The sequence below is a fragment of the Lissotriton helveticus genome, chromosome 9 (assembly GCF_964261635.1).
Source record: "Lissotriton helveticus chromosome 9, aLisHel1.1, whole genome shotgun sequence".
Lineage (NCBI taxonomy): Eukaryota > Metazoa > Chordata > Amphibia > Caudata > Salamandridae > Lissotriton > Lissotriton helveticus.
In genome coordinates this window covers 9,765,161-9,783,874 of record NC_136070.1, presented here as the reverse complement: position 1 = coordinate 9,783,874, position 18,714 = coordinate 9,765,161, and the positions used below count along the sequence as shown (strand labels likewise).

Genomic DNA, 18,714 nt, shown 5'->3' with positions numbered 1-18,714 from the left:
CTCTCCCCAGCCTGGCTAGGGTTCGGAAGGTGGGACCGGGCCCGGGGCTTGAGCTCCGGCCGGCCCCGGGGTGCGCGAGCCCCCCGTCCCGCAGGCCTCCAGAGGGTCCGGGTGCTGGGGACGGGGCTCCACCGGGGCCCGGGGAGGCTCTCCCCAGCCTGGCTAGGTTTCGGAAGGTGGGACCGGGCCCGGGGCTTGAGCTCCGGCCGGCTGGCCCCGGGGTGCGCGAGCTCCCCGTCCCGCCGGCCACCAGAGGGTCCGGGCGCTGGGGACGGGGCTCCACCGGGGCCCGGGGAGGCTCTCCCCAGCCTGGCTAGGGTTCGGAAGGTGGGACCGGGCCCTGGGCTTGAGCTCGGCCGGCGGGGCCCGGTGGTGCGCGAGCTCCCCGTCCCGCAGGCCTCCAGAGGGTCCGGGTGCTGGGGACGGGGCTCCACCGGGGCCCGGGGAGGCTCTCCCCAGCCTGGCTAGGGTTCAGAAGGTGGGACCGGGCCCGGGGCTTGAACTCCATCTGGCCAGGCCCCGAGGGTGCTGGAGCCCCCTGTCCCGCAGGCCACCAGAGGGTCCGGGCGCTGGGGACGGGGCTCCACCGGGGCCCGGGGAGGCTCTCCCCAGCCTGGCTAGGGTTCGGAAGGTGGGACCGGACCCGGGGCTTGAACTCCATCTGGCCAGGCCCCGAGGGTGCTGGTACCCCTCCGTCCAGCAATCCGGCCGGGGGTCCGGGGCGCCCGGGACGGAGGGTCCACCGGGGGCCCAGGGGAGGCTCTCCCCGGCCCGGCATAGGGTTTGGAAAGCCGGGACTGGGGCCGGGGACCGGGCCCGGGGCTTGAGCCCCGTCCGGCAGGGCCCAGTGGTGCGGGAATCCCCCCTCCGTCCTGCAAGCCGGCCGGGGGTCGGAGGTACCCGGGACGGAGGGTCCATCAGGGCCCGGGGAGGCCTGAAGCCCCGGAGCCCTGCAGCCCCAGAGACCTGCAGCTCTGCAGCCCCCGGAACCCTGCAGCCCCAGAGCCCTGCAGCTCCGGGGCAGGCAGATTGGCGTCCTTTTGGTCCCGGCCATCTGGTCGCCCCTCTCGCCTCGGCCATCTGGTCGCCCTGGAAGTCATGATGAGGTGCCATTCGCCTCCCGGATCCCAGCGAGGGCTCCAGGAGGTCGGGTACTTTCGCGCCTTGGGTCCCCTCTGTCACCTTGTGTGCACAGATTGCAAGAAAGTCAGGTAATTTCCCTCCGGATTACTAGGGGGCAGGGTATGCCCGGACACCCCTCCAAGGCTGGTGGTTCTCTGCTAGGGGGACCAGATGGGCTATGCCTGGGTAACACCTCCCTAGGCCACCCGGGGCTTCCTTCCTCCAGGCCAACGGCTTGTCAAATTGCCCAGGACGGGCTCCATGGCTCTTGGGCAGTCGTCCCCCGGGTCTCCAGGCCGATGGCATGTCAAAGTGCCCAGGACGGGCTCCATGCGTCCCGGGCAGACGTCCCCCGGATCTCCAGGCCGACGGCATGTCAAAGTGCCCAGGACGGGCTCCATGCGTCCCGGGCAGTCGTCCCCCGGGTCTCCAGGCCGACGGCATGTCAAAGTGCCCAGGACGGGCTCCATGCGTCCCGGGCAGTCGTCCCCCGGATCTCCAGGCCGACGGCATGTCAAAGTGCCCAGGACGGGCTCCATGCGTCCCGGGCAGTCGTCCCCCGGGTCTCCAGGCCGACGGCATGTCAAAGTGCCCAGGACGGGCTCCATGCGTCCCGGGCAGTCGTCCCCCGGGTCTCCAGGCCGACGGCATGTCAAAATGTCCAGGACGGGCTCCATGCGTCCCGGGCAGTCGTCCCCCGGGTCTCCAGGCCGACGGCATGTCAAAGTGCCCAGGTTGGGCTCCATGCGTCCCGGGCAGTTGTCCCCCGGGTCTCCAGGCCGATGGCATGTCAAAGTGCCCAGGACGGGCTCCATGCGTCCCGGGCAGTCGTCCCCCCGGGCATCCGCCGCTCCCTTCTCCGGGCCGACGGCAGGTCAGATTGCCCAGGACGGGCTCCATGGGTCCCGGGCAGTCCTCCCCTGGGTGTCCGGCGCTCCCTTCTCCGGGCCGACGGCATGTCAAAGTGCCCAGGACGGGCTCCATGCGTCCCGGGCAGTCGTCCCCCGGGTCTCCAGGCCGACGGCATGTCAAAATGTCCAGGACGGGCTCCATGCGTCCCGGGCAGTCGTCCCCCGGGTCTCCAGGCCGACGGCATGTCAAAGTGCCCAGGTTGGGCTCCATGCGTCCCGGGCAGTCGTCCCACGGGTCTCCGGGCCGACGGCATGTCAAAGTGCCCAGGACGGGCTCCATGCGTCCCGGGCATTCCTCCCCCCGGGCATCCGCCGCTCCCTTCCCTGGGCCGACGGCAGGTCAGATTGCCCAGGACGGGCTCCATGGGTCCCGGGCAGTCCTTCCCTGGGTGTCCGGCGCTCCCTTCTCCGGGCCGACGGCATGTCAAAGTGCCCAGGACGGGCTCCATGCGTCCCGGGCAGTCGTCCCCCGGGTCTCCAGGCCGACGGCATGTCAAAGTGCCCAGGACGGGCTCCATGCGTCCCGGGCAGTCGTCCCCCGGGTCTCCAGGCCGACGGCATGTCAAAATGTCCAGGACGGGCTCCATGCGTCCCAGGCAGTAGTCCCCCGGGTCTCCAGGCCGACGGCATGTCAAAGTGCCCAGGACGGGCTCCATGCGTCCCGGGCAGTCGTCCCCCGGGTCTCCAGGCCGACGGCATGTCAAAATGTCCAGGACGGGCTCCATGCGTCCCAGGCAGTCGTCCCCCGGGTCTCCAGGCCGACGGCATGTCAAAGTGCCCAGGACGGGCTCCATGCGTCCCGGGCAGTCGTCGTCCCGGGCGTCCGGGCCTGGGAGCTCCGGTGGTCCTCACCGTGCCTGAGGCCCAGCCGGGGTCCCCGAGCCCTGCCCGGCGTGGGCAGGCAGCAGCCCTACCACGAAGGCTCGGGGTGGGAAGCAGGGAGTCCTTTCGTTCCCGGCCACCTGGTTGCACCTTTCCCCTCGGCCATCTGGTCGCATGCAATGCTATCCAAAAGGGCGACCAGATGGCCAAACCTCCCTGGAAGTCCCTATGAGGTGCCATTTGCCTCCCCGATCCCAGCGAGGGCTCCAGGAGGTCGGGTACTTTTACGCCTTGGGTCCCCTCTGTCAACTCGTGTGCACAGATTACAAGAAAGGGGGGTAATTTTCCTCCGGATTACTAGGGGTAAGGGTATGCCCGGACACCCCTGCAAGGCTGGTGGTTCTCTGCCAGGGGGACCAGATGGGCTATGCCTGGGTAACAACACCCGGGGCTTCCCTCCTCCAGGCCAACGGCATGTCAAAGTGCCCAGGACGGGCTCCATGCGTCCCGGGCAGTCGTCCCCCGGGTCTCCAGGCCAACGGCATGAGCGAGTGCCCAGGTCGGGCTCCATGCGCCCCGGGCAGTCGTCCCCCGGGTCTCCAGGCCAACGGCATGAGCGAGTGCCCAGGTCGGGCTCCATGCTTCCCGGGCAGTCGTCCCCCGGGTCTCAAGGCCGATGGCATGTCAAAGTGCCCAGGATGGGCTCCATGCGTCCCGGGCATTCCTCCCCCCCGGGCGTCCGTCGCTCCCTTCTCCGGGCCGACGGCAGGTCAGATTGCCCAGGACGGGCTCCATGGGTCCCGGGCATTCCTCCGCTGGGTGTCCGGCTCTCCCTTCCCCGGGCCAACGGCTTGTCAGAGTGCCCAGGATGGGCTCCACGGGCCCCGGACGTCCGGGGCTCCCTTCCCCGTGCCAACGGCATGCCAGAGTGCCCAGGACGGGCTCCACGAGTCCCCGGCGTCCGGGGCTCCCTTCCCCGGGACACCGGCTTGTCAGAGTGCCCATGACGGGCTCCACGGGTCCCGGGTATCTGGGACTCCCTTCCCTGGGCCAACGGCATGCCGGAGTTCCCAGGACAGGCTCCACGGGTCCCGGGCATCCGGGGCTCCCTTCCCCGGTCCGACGGCTTGTCAGAGTGCCCAGGACGGGCTCCACGGCTCCCGGGCGTCCGGGGTTCCCTTCCCCGGGTCAGCGGCATGTCAGAGTGCCCAGGACGAGTTCCACGGGTCCCGGGCAGTCCTCCCCCGGGCGTCCGGGGCTCCCTTCCCCGGGCCGTCGGCAGGTCAGAGTGCCCAGGACGGGCTCCATGGGTCCCGGGCAGTCCTCCCCCCGGGCGTCCGGGGCTCCCTTCCCCGGGCAGACGGCAGGTCAGAGTGCCCAGGACGGGCTCCACGGGTCCCGGGCAGTCCTCCCCCCGGGCGTCCGGCGCTCCCTTCTCCAGGCCGATGGCAGGTCAGAGTGACCAGGACGGGCTCCACGGGTCCCGGGCAGTCCTCTCCCGGGCGTACGTGGTTGTCCGACAGATTCGGGCAGATGTGCTTTTACGAACCGGATCGGAGTCGGCCCAAATAATAATAATAATAATAATAATAATAATAATCCACATTTGTAAGGCGCACAATCGCCCGTAAGGGTCTCTAGGCGCTAGGGGCCGTTGGGAAGATTAAGCAAGCTATTGCCCAGAGTCACATGGTGCTGGGCTAATCTGCCGCCGGTGCCGGGGATCGAACCCTGATCTCTGGGATGCTCGAGGGTTACTACGCGCTCTACAAAAACCTTAAATAAAAAAATCTCCAGATTCCGGAGTCAGCCGCCCTAGCCGCGGCGCCAGCTATTTCCCAGAGTCACCTGGTGCTGGGCTAATCTGCCGCCGGTGCCGGGGATCGAACCGTGATCTCCAGATTCCGGAGTCAGCCTCCCTAGCCGCGGCGCCAGCTATTTCCCAGAGTCACGTGGTGCTGGGCTAATCTGCGGCCGGTGCCGGGGATCGAACCCTGATCTCTGGGATGCTCGAGGGTTACTACGCGCTCTAAAAAAACCTTAAATAAAAAAATCTCCAGATTCCGGAGTCAGCCGCCCTAGCCGCGGCGCCAGCTATTTCCCAGAGTCACCTGGTGCTGGGCTAATCTGCCGCCGGTGCCGGGGATCGAACCGTGATCCCCAGATGGGGATATCCCAAAAATCTGGCATGGATACGGCCCGCCAGGACAGGTTTGGGCACCCCTGGTCTAGTGTCTTGGAAGCCCAAAAGCTCCCCACCATACAGAGTGGCTCCTAGTGCCGGACTTTTGTAGATTTCAAGGGCTGGAGTCACCGGGTGAAATAAGGAGCTGCGGTGAGCCCTCAAAATACCCCACAATGAATTTTGAGCCCACGCATCTGAATATGGGGTAACCAATCAAATCTATAGTGAGCGTAACCCGCAGATAACATCTGAACTCTCGCGCAAGAGTACAGAGGTGTTCAGCGATAGGCCGGCTGGATGTGAGACCTGCTTTTTTTGGTGCCTTAGAACTTGGTACAACAATTTGGTATATCTTTTCTGGCTTCACAGTCTGATGTGACAACCGTTAGTAGGACTTGACCGAAACAAAAAGAGATAGATAATAAGAAGAGACCAAGTGAGTATCGGCATCGTTGGGCTGATATAACACAACTTAAGCCGTCACCTGATTATAGAGAACACGTAGAGACACTACACACTGATTTGTAATATCTAAGGCCTGGCACAATGTGTCCCTATTCTAAGACACACTAAATACTAACATAATACCCTTTGTATCCTGAGAACACGCGATTCAGGTTGTGGTCACAACTCCTTCACATCTCTGCGATACTAAATATATATTGGATATTAAAGTTTGGATTATGATTTGTCATAGAATCTTGCCCTGAAGAAGTCTGCTGTGACATCAACAGCTTCAGACGAAACACATGTTGGCAGGGGGCTCGTATAACTAATCAAGGAATAAAAAGAACTATTGAAACCACAATCTCAACTCATTTCTGTGTGCCTGGAGAACAGTACTGATAATTCCAGAACATTTCTGATTGAGGAAGAATGGGTGGCTCTTCCTCCTCCGGAGTACCGGATACCTCTTGGACATTGGCCTAAATTTGATTGTGACATCTTTTCTATATATATTTGATAGAGTGCGCCAACCACCCAGCCATCGCATTGTATCGTATTGCTTGTATCATATGTGGAGGGCTGCATCGCCTGAAGATTCATATCTTGAGATATAGTAAGCTAGAATTAACAATACTAGGACCACGACAGAATTATCAGAAAGAAAGAAAGTAGCACAGGAATTGTTCAGACACTTAAGTGCAGGCACATCAATGACAACAAGATCAACTAGGAGTGAAGGCCTCCAAGAAAAATTCAAGAAATTAGAAAAGTTAAAAATGAATGAGAAATCCAAGTGGTGGGATGCCACCACCCTAAAACAATACATGAAACTCAATAGAATTCCCAGGGGACTATGTGCCCACATCTTCCCCACATATGATGATCTTGAGGATTACCTCTTAATAAGATGGGAAAAAAAACTAAGCAACAATTTTATGAATCTAATGGAGATATTAATCATCCGCGCAGAGAGGAAAGAAAGCAAGTTTCAGGTTGAAATTAAAGAGATAGAGAAAGAAATCAAAGACATCAATTTGCCAAAACCTACGCAAAAGAACTATGCGATTTTACAAGAGGTTCTTAACAAACCCCAGGAGCAGATCAAGTTATGTAAAACTAGAAACTCAAGAGATATGAGAACGACTATCTAGGGGGCAGGGTGTTTACTTTTGCTAGGAAATTAGATCACCTAGTAAAAAAATTATACAAAGTGATATCTGAATCAATTAGCAACAGCTCATATAGTATAGCGTCAAGTGACAATTAAACGAACCAGGACTCTGGTGAAGGCATTTCGGAACAAGGGAGAAATAGTTTAGATAGAAGAATACGGATTGGCCACTTAAAAGCATAAGGGGAGAATAGACAAAGGAGAGAGCAAGGACAATTGAGGGGTACGTCCCTATCCACAATTCTAATATATACAAACAATGTAGACGGACCCACTGAGAAAAAAGTTACCTGGACTCACTGGAATTCTGGAGTAAACAACAGTTTTACAGCAGATTTGGGATTCTCGTGAAGGGGGAGCCGGTTTATCTCAGTTTGTTTTGGGTTATAGATAATTATTTTTTTCCCCTCTGTACTTTTAATCTGCAGTTGATCCCATTCTTGTATACTTGGTAGGGGTTTCACCTCATTCTTCCCTGTCTGGACCCCGTCTTTTATTGTTCTTTTACTCAAACCTTGATTTAAGTGCGGAATCGTTATTGTGGTTGATTTAGTAGGGCTAGTTTCCTGGACTTTGTCAGAGTGACCTTTATTTGACTCTTTTTTTTCTTCTTTTAGATTTGTATCCACTTCGGTTGCCAGTGGCGGTGTATTATGGGACCTGGAAACCGCTTTCCCTTCAAGTAGTTGATGATTTTTCCTAGATAGGTTTTCAATTGCGTTGGGTTTCGGTATTTTTGTTAGTTCAGTCTTTTGGGGTTTATCAAATATGGAATAGAAGTTGATTTTACCTTTCCTTGTGTCTTCTAGAGTTGTTATTGTCTGGTCCACCTCTGACAAGCTTTCAACAGACCTTTTCAGTTTTTCATTTTTTCTGGCTTTACGAAGTTTTTTTCTTTGTCGTTTTGACATTGTCGTGAAACCAGCCGTTTCGGTATTTATGTCAGTTTGGTCCTCGTGATTAAATTTACTCTTAGTTTCATTTCGTGGTTGTTCTCTAACTTGGTAGACTGGTGATTTAACCATTGCATCATGTAGTTTTGGTATTTGTTTTAGTTCAATGCCTTTCATGTCGTCTTTGTCATTTCCAATTTCGTTTTTATTCCATTCCTTTGAATTAGTTTTATCTTTTGTAACTTTATCCATGCTGACTTGGATGTTTCTTTTTGTGTCTTCTAATATGCTTGTTAAAACGGCCGGTAATGCTGCCAGTTTGTCCATAATGGGAATATAGATACTGTCAGTAGATGTTTTTTCGTTTTCTGACTGAACTCTGATTATCAAGTTGTTTAGTTGAGCAAGTTTGTTGTCAATTCCCGCCACATTATTTGCCATCATTTTTAATAAGTCAATTTGTATGTCCATTTTATTTGATTGATAGTATAAAGCTTCTAACGTGAGGGTCGAGGTTTGATAAAAGATATCCCATGGTATACCTGCTTCTTGTTGTTTTATATCTCCCTTACTTGGTTTAGTGAAATTAGGTGGATTTTCCATCTTGTATTTCATTTCCACATTTCCTTTTTCCGTACTATTCTTGGCTGTAACGTTGTTTTCTAGAGGAGATTCAAGGTCCTCCCTAAGCACAGTTGTTTCAAGGGGTTGCTCATTCTTATTTACCCAACCCAGCTCTACACTCTCATGATTTTTATGTATTTTAGATTCCTCCGTAGTTACCGGCAACCGTTTTTTTATTTCAACATTGACTTCAATTGGGAGACATGCTGGTGCATGTCCCATTCTTATTTCATGGTATTGGTGAGTGGTTCCCTCGTTTTTTAAATACAATTTGTTTGAAGGAGAGTTAGGATCAATTTCCTTTGTTGTCGCCGTTTCATCTAACTCCGTATTTGTATTTGTATTGCAGTTTATCAGCACTCTCACGGGGTTTTGATAAGTTATTCCTTGAGTTCGATCTGTGGACAGTATTTCTTGGTCCTCTATTTCGTTATCGTCACCAATTTGTTCACTTTGTTCCATTTGCTGAGTGTTGTATATCATATTATGTGTCTCACTGCTAGTTGGTTTCATTGGGGTCTGTAGTTTGACGTTTTTCGAGTCTGTTTTCATTAGGATCATAGCTCCAGTTGGATCCTTCATGAATTGGAATTTGTCCGGTATTTTACTGGATTTCTCGAACATCCTTGCAATCGGGGAGATAAGTGACTGAGACAATCCTGATGCATTGGTTTTTAGCTTTTTTGATACCGTAGATTGCTGCATCTTTTTTACTCGTTTTGCTGATGTCCCTAAAGTCCGTTCCCTTCCCGATCTCATATTAATGGCTTTATTACGCGGGCTGAATTCTTTGAAATCAAAAATGTTTTTAAGTTGTAATGTTCCCCACTCTGCTGCCTCTATCTAGCTGGTAGGTCCGAGTGTTCCACAGAGATCTGCACTTCCACCCAAGCCTGTCTACACCTTATATAGCGTGGAGCCGTGTTACCACTTCCAAGATTGACGCAGTTTGTTGTTAGAGATACTTAGGTACACACAGTAAGCCGTAAAAGTAGCTGCCGTCAGGGAGGGGCAATAGCTGTGGATATGTATTAGTACGTTTTAATACAGTATTTGAAAACTGATAAAGGTTCAGTGCAGCTTATTATGTTTACATACTGCGCATCAGTCTAGTGGGGATAGGCGCTTGTGGTTTATGTTGGGTGCGAAGTACTTGAGTTAGTACTTTAATTTGAGGGACTTACCCTCCATAGTTATTAACCTCCTCTTTGTCAAAGAAAACCCAATCTGTTGGACAGTGAAATGGCAGTGTGGGAAATTCCAGACCACAGAAGGACAACCCCAGTCCGATGCCCTGGTGAACTACGGGCTATGGGCTTTGGTGGACTTAAAGGGGCTCAGTATGGAGGGCTCAGGACAAACAAACCCCCCATTCGCCAATGTCTTTTGGGGGCTCGCTGATTAAACGGTGATTATTTGCTGAAGAAAAAAGAGGTGATCTAATTTGCCTGATTATGTGAACCGGCTTACCTTGCCCACATTTCTGCCACCGGTGCTGTAATATGACCCACGTCGTCCTCGTCCTCGACTTTGCCAAATCTCAGGGAGTCACCACTTCCACTCTACCGCTGCCGCCTCTATCTCATGTGCAAATTGCAAATTGCACACATTAAGCACACATCAAGCAACAAGCGGTCGCCAGCGGTAACCAGTTCGAGCAGCAAGCGGCAAGCGGTAATTGGGCAAACAGGTCGAACAGGCCCCTGGCGTTAGCTCTGGTGGTGTGGCAGCTCACACCTGTGCTTGCTGCCGCTAGAGCCGACCCAATCCAATCAGCGCGGCCCGTGTTCCGTGCAATGGAGATCTGGCGTCCCACACGCGGCTCTCCGCTGCGCTCTAGTGGACCCGACTGGGCACGGCACCTCACCGGTAATGGACTACCAGCGGCTCTCACGGTTCCATGCGTCTCAGCGTCTTAAAACCGTTTTCCCAGGATCCGGCACCTCCGCAACACCTCTGCAGCAGCCGCCGCCGCTTCCAGGTCTCTCGGCGCTTTATCTTTTTGGCACTTTAGTGCGGTTCTCCAACGGGGGTCGTGGCAGCTGCCTTAGTGATCCTTATCTTGCCCGATCACTTGCTGCCTGGTCGCCGCCGCCTCCTGCAGAACTCCGCTACTCTACAAACAGCTCCTCTGCAGCTCCTTCGCAGCTCCTCACTCCTTGACCGCTCGGCTGCTCTACTCTGCCACAGTCCGTAGTTCGTAGTTGCTCAGTGGACTCACTGGTATTGTAAACAGTGCCAGGGAGCCATTAGGTTTTTTTAAAAGACCCCTCACACACCAGCCTAGTTGGTATCATGCTTCATCATTGGGGTCCCAACCGGGCGGCCGAATGCCACCCGGTTGTGCTATGACGCCTGATTACAGCGGAGCTGATGTGGTGTAATAGTGTGAGGTAGTATAGTGCAGTTTAAAAATATCTCTAGGAATCCTTTCCAAAAATATTTATTGTTAGCGGCCCAGGATAAGGTTAAAAACAAATAATGCAACTAATGAAGAGGTTTACTCCTAGTTGTCAAAAAGGCGGTCTACATGTTTCAGCCCAAGAAGGAAATTGAATGGGCTTTCGTCAGGACCACGTGAATAGTTTGTGAGTAGCAAAAATTATGCTACGTGAAAGTGATTATCAACACATATGCTAAGGTGTGTTGTGGTGTAGGTGGAGTCAGTATAATCACGGACCCACTTAGAAAAAACCTGTGAAGGAATAAAAAGACAATAGTCAAGTCAAGTCAAGTCAGATAATTTATATAGCGCACTACATACCCAGAGGGTCTCAAGGCGCTTAGGGGGGAGAGGAGGATTACTTGTCAAATATCCACGTTTTAAGTTGCTTTCTAAATGCTAGGTGGTTCTGGGTAAGGCGAAGGTAGGTGGGGAGTGAGTTCCATGTTTTAGCTGCCAGGTATGAGAAGGATCTGCCTCCCATGGTGGTCTTGTTGATGCGGGGTACAGAGGCGAGGGCTTGGCTGGAAGAACGTAGTTGGCGGGAGGGGGTGTAGAAGGACAGTCGTGAGTTGAGGCATTCTGGTCCGATGTCGTAGAGTGATTTGTGTGCGTGGGTTAGCAGTCGGAAAGTGATCCTCTTATTGACGGGTAGCCAGTGGAGGTCTTTCAGGTGGCCAGAGATGTGTTCGTTACGCGGGATGTCTAATATGATCCTGGCTGAGGCGTTTTGGATTCGTTGGAGTTTCATCTGGAGTTTAGCGGTAGTGCCTGCGTAGAGGGTGTTACCGTAGTCCAGTCGGCTCGTGACCAGAGCATGGGTGACTGTTTTTCTGGTTTCGGTGGGGATCCAGCGAAATGTTTTTTTGAGCATGCGAAGAATGTTGAAGCAGGATGAGGATACGGCGTTGACTTGTCTGTTCATTGAGAGTGAAGAATCCAGGATAACGCCTAGGTTCCGTGCGTGGTCTGTCGGGATGGGAGCTTTTCCAAGGGCTTCCGGCCACCAAGAGTCGTCCCACGCAGAGGGGGATGTACCTAAGATGAGGACTTCTGTTTTATCGGAGTTCAGTTTCAGACGGCTTTGTTTCATCCATTCAGCAACTTCTTTCATTCCTTCGTGTAGGTTGGTTTTGGCGGTGCTGGGGTCCTTGGTGAGAGAAAGGATCAGTTGAGTGTCATCCGCGTAGGAGATGATGTTGAGGTTGTGTTGGCGAGCGATGGCCGCAAGGGGGCTCATGTATACGTTGAAGAGGGTGGGACTGAGTGAGGATCCTTGTGGTACGCCACAGATGACTTCGGTGGCCTCGGACTTGAATGGTGGAAGGCGGACTCTCTGGGTTCTTCCGGTGAGGAACGAGGTGATCCATTCAAGTGCTTTTCCTTGTATTCCGATGTTTCTGAGGCGTTGTAAAAGGGTGCTGTGGCATACTGTGTCGAAGGCTGCAGAGAGGTCGAGGAGGATGAGGGCGACTGTGTCTCCATTGTCCAGTAGAGTTCGAATGTCATCTGTTGCTGCGATGAGGGCGGTCTCAGTGCTGTGTTTTGCTCGGAAGCCAGATTGTGAGGAGTCGAGGGATTTGTTGGCTTCTAGGTAAGCGGAGAGTTGGTTGTTGACAGCTTTCTCGATGACTTTGGCTGGGAAAGGAAGGAGCGATATGGGGCGATAATTTTTGAGTTCGGTGGGGTCCGCTGTGGGTTTTTTCAGAAGGGCGGTGAGTTCAGCGTGTTTCCAGCTTTCCGGGAAGGTGGCGGAGTTGAAGGAGCAGTTGATGACGTCTCGGAGGTGCGGTGCTATGACGGAGTCTGCTTTGTTGAAGATGTGGTGAGGACATGGGTCTGTGGGAGATCCTGAGTGGATAGAGTTCATCAGGCGGATGGTGTCCTCAGTGGAGATTGGGTTCCAGTCGTTAAGAGTGTTCAAGGGGGGAGGATGTTCATCATATGGTTGGGTGGGTTGGTCTCCGGGTTCGTTGTCGAAGCTGTTGTGGATGTCTGCAATTTTGTTGTGGAAGAATAAAGCCAGGGAGTCGCAGAGGGCTTGAGAAGGGGTGATGTCGTTGGAGTTGGCCGAGGGGTTGGTAAATTCCTTGACGATGTTGAAGAGTTCCTTGCTGTTGTGGGCGTTGTTGTCTAGTCGATCCTTGAGTGCTGTTTTCTTGGCCTTTCGGATTAGTTGGTGGTGTGTGCGGGTGGCGTTTTTGAAGGCGTCCTTGGTGCTAGTGGTTGGGTCTTTTTTCCAGGTCTTTTCAAGGGAGCGGCAGAGTTTCTTGGACTTCTTAAGATCCTCGTTGAACCATGAGGCCTTCTTGCTGCCAGGTTTGCTTTGACGTTTTTTCAGTGGTGCTAGGATGTCGGCGGTGTTGGATAACCATAGGGTGAGGTTGGCGGCGGCTTGGTCTGGGTTAGAAGAGTGGGCTGGGGTGTTTAGAAGGAGCGATGAGGAGATCTGGTCGATGGTGACTTTGTTCCAGTTTCTTTGCAGAGTTGGTTGGAGTTGGTTGGTGGGTTTCGGCTTGTTGTAGGTGAAGTGAACGCAGCTGTGGTCAGTCCAGAGAAGATCCGTAGTGTGGCTGAAGGATACATGATTGCTGGAGGTGAAGATGGGGTCGAGTGTGTGACCTGCGATGTGGGTGGGGGAGGTGACCAGTTGTTTAAGTCCGAGGTTGGCGAGGTTGTCCAAGAGGGTGGTGGTGTTGCGGTCGTTGTTCTTTTCAAGGTGAAAGTTGAGGTCTCCCAGAAGGATGTAATCTTTGGAGGGGAGCGCGTGTGGGGTGATAAAGTCCGTGATGTCTTCACTGAATTTTGAGCGGGGTCCTGGTGGTCTGTAAAGGAGGGTGCCTCTGAGTGTGGTCTTGGGGTCGATGTGGATCTGGAAGTGAAGGTGTTCAGAGTTGGCGAGGTTGACGTCAGAGCTGGTTGAGATGTGGATTGATTTTTTATGGACGATAGCGATTCCTCCTCCTGTGTGTCCGGTACGGTCCTTGCGTGTGATCTTATAGTCTTCCGGGATGGCAATGGTGATGTCTGGGGCGGAGGAAGCGTTCATCCATGTTTCTGTAAGGAAGGCGACGTCCGGAGAGATGGTGTCTAGTAGATTCCAGAGGTCAATGGCGTGTCTGTGGACCGAACGGGTGTTGAGTAAGATGCATTATAGATGGTTGGCGTCGGGAATCTGAGGTGTGGTTGTAGCGGAGATGTTGTCGGTGCCGATGAATTTGCAGGAGTAGCATGAGAAGGGTCCATGGGTGTGTCCAGGAGCGGCTAGGACGCAGTTGGGGGCGCGACCGGGGTTAAGGGCTAGGAGGGTGGCGGCATCGTAAGTGAGGCGGGAGGGCTGGGCAGCGCGAGGCGCAGGGGGTATGGCGCTGGGCGCGGTCCAGGCGCGGACGGGCGAAGACGGGCTTACCTTTGGCGCACCTTCGGCGCGGATTGGGCGCGGTCGCTGCGCGTAAACGCTGCGCGCATAGGCTTCTGTCATATATGGATGGTGGGAGGGGAGGGGCGAGGGAGGATCAGCTGGGAGGCGGGATCAGGTCGTAGGGGAAGGCTCCGAAGTACAACAACAACAACAACAAAATGGCGCGATGTTTAAATGGGGTCAGAGTCACAAACAGCGCGTATTCTACCTGCCCAGCGCACAACACTGTAAATAGTGACAAGCGGCAGCTAGAGGACTACAAGCGCGGTAATTAAATAAATTAAATTAAATCCCCTCTAGCGTTGAGTCGAGTGGCAGCTAGTGGAGTGCCCAGCGCAATGGTTAATTGTTTCAACACGGGAGATCACAAGCGCGGTAATTAATTAATTAAATACGCTCTAACGTTATCACAGGCAGCAGTAGCGAGAGGCACAGAGAACAGAGAAGCAGTAAGCAGTAACGATACCAAAGCAGCAGCTTGGGGAGCGACCTTCTCTGAGCGCGTCAGGCAGGTCAATACAAGACACACAATGAACAAATGCAACATAAAATGCAATCTTTACGCAATCATAGGTGCCTCTGTGCGAGTCTCAAGTAGGTGGATAGGCACAACAGTGAGTCCATCATAGCGTCATAGCTGGGTGGAAATGCATGGTATTCCGGTATTCTTAACAGATTTGAATTTAGACTCTGAACAAACCAGTGCGAGTGGGCACAAACTCAGATCGAGATGGACTCCCAATTTGCCTTTAGATAACTGCTGCAACGTATTCTTTAAGAACCAATTTAGGTACCTTAATGTAACACCGAACATAACTAAAAGTAGAACGTGGTCAGGCACCAATAATCTGATGGCTGAAGAAAGAATAGCACTGAAACAACTAAGAGATGATGATACAATAATTATCAGAGAGGCTGATAAAGGTGGCTGAGTAGTAGTAATGAACAGAGTTGACTACAACAATGAGATCTACTCACAACTGAGCAACATAAACTGTTATTGTCCTCTAGACAAGATTCCGTTACCTCGGATAACAGCTGACATAAATTTGCATATAAAGATGTGGCAAGGTCAAGGGTTGATATCAGACGATGAATATCTGTTCTTGAAAGTAGATAAACCCAGATTCCCATGACGCTATACGTTGCCTAAGATACGTAAGAAAGCTGCCTTTCCACCAGTTAGGCCTATTGTATCCGGAATAGGGGGTCCTACTGAGCATTTATCACAATTTGTGGATACGTATTTGCAACCCTTCATCTCTAACCTACCATCACACATCAAAGACACAAAACATGTATTAAATCTGATGAGCAATATGGTTTGGGATAAAAGTATGATATTAGTCACACTAGATGTGTAATCTTTATAGACCAACATCTTGACAGAAGTTGGGATGTTAGCAATAACACACTATCTAAAAAAAAGACCAGCTTGTCTACTCTCACACACGGAAATGTTACTTCAGATGACCAGACTAATACTGGGCAATAACACCTTCATATTTGACGAAAAATGGTACCATCAGACTAGCGGGACTGCCATGGGATTCAAATTCACTCCTTCTTATGCCAACCTTTTCACAGGATGGTTTGAGGAGGAGCAGGTATGGGGACGTGCTGGTTCTCGCTGGATAGAGTATATTCACTACTGGGGGAGGTTTATTGACGACCTTCTATTAGTATGCGCTGGGTCTGCTGATGAGTTACATGTGTTTAAAGAATACCTGAACACCAATTCATATCGCATGTCATTCACCATGAATTCTGATCATCAGGTTATCCAGTTTTCAGACATTGAATTGTATACATGTGGTAGTAAATTAATGAGTAGAATGTACAGAAAAAAGACTTCCTGTAATGCAATTCTACATGCTAGCAGCACCCACCCTTAGCATCAGACAGAAGCGATACCATTTGGGGAGGAGCCAGGATCAACTGCAGTTCGGACAAGGTATATACTGACTGCTTAACTGACATAAGAAGGAGATTTCACATTAGGGGCTATGATAAAGATATCATCAACAAAGCATATAGAAGGGCGATAACCTTTGACGGAGACAAAACACTTACAAAAGTCGGACTTATTACATTTTCCAAAACATTACTTGCACAACACGCTATGTGGTTTATGCATTAATATGCAAATGTGAGAAAATGTATGTAGGGAACACTACTCGGATGACTAAAGAGAGAATAATGGAACATCTTAGAGCAGTCAAACAACGGGACCCAAGATACCCCTTTGCCCTACACACGTTAAAATGTAACAAGCAAGACCAACATAGGACCTTCTGATTTCATGGTTTAGAACTAGTGCCACAAAATGAGAGAGGTGGACATTGTGAACTCCAATTGAGACAACAGGAAGCAATTTGGATAATGCACCTGAAGGCGGTTGATATGGGTCTGAACATTGACCGTGAGGTACATTATTTCCTGGGGGGCAAGGCACATGCCTGAACTGCTGATCAATTGTGAATATGAGAATTAGGTACACGGCTGGAGGACTACAGCCGTGATAGCTGATATACCTCTTCTAGACATGCAGAGGAACGCCATTAAATCAAAGAACTCTCGGTCCATGTAATAGGGACTGCTTTGAATTGTGATGTACGTACATGATGATCTATAATGAATGACCTCGTAATAATGCTCTCTCCTTTTGACTGAATTGCTGCTTAACAAATGTGGATGGTTTTACTGATTTGAAAAAGGAGCTTCCATTGACTGTAAAGATAGATAATGTCTACAATCCATAATCTTTACGGCCTACTTTCCCACTGCATGACAAAAAATAAAGTGACACTTTATCTATATAAATATTGACTACTGGGTCCACTAAATGATATGCGAACATTAGGGAATATTAACTTTCACGCTACGATGACATTAACCACATGGCTAATACATGGAATATTATATTATGCTGTTCAGACAAACTGTGCACCTACACCAATCTATATGATGATTGAACCCCGACACACGATGCGGTTCATGGTCCACGCGCATTTACTGGCGGCAGACCTGTTGTTTGAGGTAGCAGATACGTTGCTACCAATTGACTGTAAATGTAAATGTAAATGTGCTGGATTTGTAAAGCGCACGGCTGCCCGTAAGCGTCCCGGCGCTTGCTTAGGGAACCCGTCCTGGTATTCCCCTGTGAGAAACCCTGGCAGGGTGTCCACAAGGTGAAAGCCAGGCATCCCGCCGTGAGGGGCCGTAGTGGAGATTAAGCAAGCTATTGCCCAGAGTCGCAGAGTGTGACCCCGTGAGTTGAGTAGGCACCAGAGCGAGAATTGTCGAGTCCGTGGAATTTTGAGCCCGAGACGGGGAATCGAACCCTGGTCCACGGTCGATCTCAGCTTCCGGGTCTGCCGCCTCTACCCACTGAGCCACGCATCTCCACTCAAGCTCTGATGTGGATTCCAGTTCGCAGAAATTATTTTGGCTATACATGATTAGGTTGTCAGGCATTAACTGAAGGTGTTTTTTGCCCATTCCAATATGGTCGTTGTCATTGATATGACTCAGAGACGACCTGACCCGCAATGACGCTAACGTCACCCGTGTTGTCTATTTCAGCATGTTCATTGCGTACACGTATCGTCCATACAGTCTTCGCCGGTACTCGCGGCTTACCCGTTAGGTGAGGGATTATACACACCTTGTGACAAGTGAGTCACTAAAATTAATGTGTGGTTGAGTTTGTGGCATTTATGAGGAACAGTAGCAACACGTACTGTCCAATTTATCATCCAGCACCGTTACCCCGGCGCGCTAGCATCCTGGGGAGAAGGAGAAGGCTTGTGACTTCAGGGTCGTGGACTTGGGTCAGCGGACTCAATAATTCTCGCTTCGGTGCTTATTCTAATCAGGGGTTCCACTCGGCAACTCTGGGCATTAGCTTGCCTAATCTCCACAACAGCCCCATCAACTCCGGGGATGCCTGGCTCCACCTTGGGGACTCCCAGCAGGGACCATCCCACAGGGAAACCCAGGACGGGTTCCCCAGAGTTATACAGCACCAGGAAACCTACGGACGGGTAGCAGTGCGCTTTACAAGCTCAAATACATTTACATTTACATTTACATCAGTAGACACTGATCACTACTGCTTGTATAAAGTTCACGGAATACTTGGCTATCTTGGATCTCACTTTGTATTTTCCTTGCCTCTACCTTGGTGGTATGGTTTCTTGGGAAGCAGGCCCACCAGCAGAAATTGATTAATTTTGTGTGTAGAAACTGAGGGATTATATACACTCTGCATCAATTGAGGACCTAATAAGAATGTGTGATTAAGGTTGTGATCTTATATTTATACAGCAGTGACATGTATGATCCACTTATTACCCGGTGCTGTTACCACTGCTGACTAGTGTCCTGGGGAGCAGGTTGACCAATAAATGCAGATCAGTACTGCTTTTATAACAGTTCTTGACAATTCTGGCTCCCTAGGGTCTCAATATGTCTTTTTATTGCCGCTACCTCGGCAGAATAGTCCCTGTGGGCCCGATTCACAGAACTAACTTAAGACAAAATCCTAAACTTACTACCATTTTGGTATTCACAGAAGGCACTTACTCATTTTGGTATTAACAGAAAGCACTTACTCATTTTGATATTCACAGAAGTTAGGAGTCCTAACTTTAGGACTCCTAAATGCCTTCTG

At 51.8% G+C, this 18,714-nt stretch overlaps 2 long non-coding RNA genes across 8 annotated transcripts in view; one reads left to right on the top strand and one right to left on the bottom strand.

The window, feature by feature from the left end:
* LOC144780854 (uncharacterized) overlaps positions 1 to 18,714 on the bottom strand; it is a 502,533-nt gene that overhangs the window by 32,938 nt on the left and 450,881 nt on the right. The window lies entirely within an intron of this gene.
* LOC144780855 (uncharacterized) overlaps positions 1 to 18,714 on the top strand; it is an 800,768-nt gene that overhangs the window by 743,153 nt on the left and 38,901 nt on the right. The window lies entirely within an intron of this gene.